Source organism: Carlito syrichta, unplaced genomic scaffold (assembly GCF_000164805.1).
Source record: "Carlito syrichta isolate Samal-C Ts95f unplaced genomic scaffold, Tarsius_syrichta-2.0.1 Scaffold311879, whole genome shotgun sequence".
NCBI lineage: Eukaryota > Metazoa > Chordata > Mammalia > Primates > Tarsiidae > Carlito > Carlito syrichta.
Genome location: NW_007255975.1, coordinates 208,606 through 211,717, shown reverse-complemented (window position 1 = coordinate 211,717; position 3,112 = coordinate 208,606).

Below are 3,112 nucleotides of genomic sequence, written 5' to 3'. Positions count from 1 at the left end.
CCTCAGCCTTCCACGGAGCTGGAACTACAGGTGCGCGCTACCACGCCCGGCTAATTTTTGATTTATTGTAGAGATGAAGTCTCACCACGTTCCCCAGGCGGGTCTTGAACCCGCGGGCTCAGGCAATCCTCTCACCTCGGCCTCCCAAAGTGCGGGATTACAGACTGAGCCACCGAGCCTGGCATAATTACCTTCTTTTGTAAAAAAAAATCAATAACGGTCTTGGTATAATTTATACTATACAGTGTTTACCTTTTTTGAGTTCAGTGGCTTTTTGTATATTCAGTGTTGTGTAATCATTATCACTATCATAATGACAACATTTTTATGACCCCAGAAGGATACACCATACTCATTAGCACTTATTCCTCATTTTCCCCTTTGCCATGGCTAACAACTGCTGATCTACCTCTTTGACCCTATAGATTTGTTCTGGACAGTTATATAAATGTCATCATACAATGTGACCTTTATTATTGGTGTTTTTTAATTGCCATGCTTTTAAAGTTCATCCTGATTGTTAAAATGTATTAGTACTTTGATTTTTATTGGTGAAAATATTTCTACTGTATGGATATATCTCATTTTGTTTATCCATCAGTCAAAGATATTTGAGTTTGCAGAAGTCGTTTGTGAATAATGGTGCTAAAAACATTCGTGTACAAATTTTTGTGAAGACGTTTTTATTTCATTGGCCGTACACTGAGGACTGTAATTACTTTGTCATATGACATGTCTTTGTTATATGTTGCAAGTGATTGACAAACTTTACTAAGGTGGCTGCACCGTTTTCACCAGCAATGTGAGAATTCCAGTTTATCCATGTTCTCATTTGTTAATTTTCTGTCTTTTTAAATTATGGCCACCTAATGGATGTGAAATATTTCATTGTGGTTTTGACTTGTATTTCTGTGTTGAGCAACTTTTCATGTACTTATTGGCTATCTGTATACCTTTGGAAAAATGTCTCTTGAAATCCTTTACTCATTAGAATTGGGTTATATGTGGTTTTGTTGTCAATTTGTAATAGTTCTTTATGTAATCTGGATAATAGGCTCTTATTGGATGTATGATTTGCAATTTTTTTCTTTCTTTGTGCTATCTTTTCACTTTTTGATGGTGCTTATAGCACAGAAGTTTTTAATATTAATGAAATCTAATTTATCTATTTTTTTTTGTCACTTGTTATTTTAGTGTCATAACAAAGAAACCATTACCCAACCTAAGTTGTAGCTTTGACACTTAGGTCTGTGATTCATTTGGAATTTATTTTTGTATTTGGTTTAAGGAGTAAATTCAATTTAGTCCTTTTGCATATGAGTATTTAATTGTTTTTGCATCATATGTTGAAAAAATTCCTTTGCCATTGTCTAGGTGTCCTTGTTGAAAATCAATTTATTCTAAATATGAGGGTTTATTTTTGGACTCTCATTTCTATTTTTCTTTATATCCTTACACCTGTATCATGCAATATTGATTGTTTTAACTTTGCAGTAAATTTAAAAATTGAAATAGAAGTCATTCAACTTTGTTCTTTGATTTGGCCTTTTCATGATCATTCTGAGGCCCTTGAATTTCCAAATGAATTTTAGGATCAGCTTGAAAATTTTTCTAAAAGGCTGGAATTTTGATAAGGAAGGCATTTATTTTCTAAACCAATTTGAGGAGTCGTGCCATGTTAGCAATATTAATTCTTCCATTCCATTAAAATGAGATGTCTTTTCATTCATTTAGATCTTCTTTAATTTTCTTCAGTATAGTTTTATAATTTCCAGTGTAAATGTCTTTTTAAAAACTTATTTCGGCCGGGCACGGTGGCTCAAGCTGTAATCCCAGCACTTTGGGAAGTAGAGGTGAGAGGATTGATTGCCTAAGTTCAGCGGTTTGAGACCAGTCTGAACAACATGGCAAGACCTTGTCTCTACAATTAAAAAAAAAAAAAATTAGCTGTGTGTGGTGGCACATGCCTGTGGTTCCAGCTACTTGGAAGACCCAGGTGGAAGGATCACCCGAGCCCAGAAGGTTGGGCCTGCGGTGGCTACAAGTGTGTCACTGCACTCCAGCCTGGGTGACAGAGTGAGACTCCAACTCAAAAAAAAAAAAAAAAAATCAAGTATTTTGTTTTTCATGATATTGAAAATGGAATTATTTTATTCATTGCTAGTATATTTAAATAAAATTACTTTTCTCTTGATCTTGTATCTTCTAATCCTTCTGAACTCACTGGAAAAGCTTTTCTGATACTTTTACTATTAGATGGCTTGTCGTGTGTGTTTGTGTGTTATTATTTTTATGTATATGTCACCTATGAATACAGATGTACTTCTGTCTTCCCAATTGTGTTGATTTTTTTTTTTCTTGCTTAAGTACCCTGGCTGAAAACTATACACAAGCAGCCAGGGCAGTCATCCTTGTCTTATTTCTGACTTTAGGGGTAATTAGTTTTTGAGCACCATTTGTAATGATAGCTATATAGTTTTTGCTTTTTCTTACCAAAATTCACAGAGCTAGCTGTATACTTTTTGTAAAAGCTCTTTGTCAAGTATAGATATCTTCCTTCTGTTCCTAGTTTGTTGAAATTTTAAAAGATATGAATGGTTGTTAAATTTTGTCAAATGCTTTTTCTCCATCTGTGACACAATCATGAGGTTGGTTTAATCTTTGTTCTGTCAATGTCATGTATATGTCAATATCATGCATAAATTGGGGAAGCATTTTCTTCTATAATATTTTTGGAAAATTCTGTGAATGATGTTTATTCTTTAAATGTAGCGAAGTCCTCTGTTCATTGGTGTTTCTTTATGGGAATTTTTCATAGTTCTATTCAGATTTTTCTTGAGTCAGATTTAGTGTGTGCTTCTAGGAACATGAACATTTTGTGTTTAGATACTTTATTAACACACTTTTTTAAAAAAAACACACACAAGGGATACTATTTTCTTGTAATTCTTTTTGTTCCTGTAATGGTAATTATGGTTCCTCTTTTATTCTGATTGTATTTATTTGAGTTTCTCTCGTTTTTATCTTTGGTCTAGCTACAGGTTTGTTTATTTTAAAACATATTTCAAAGAACCAAATTTGTCCTCCTTGATTTTTTTTTTTTTTTTTTTTT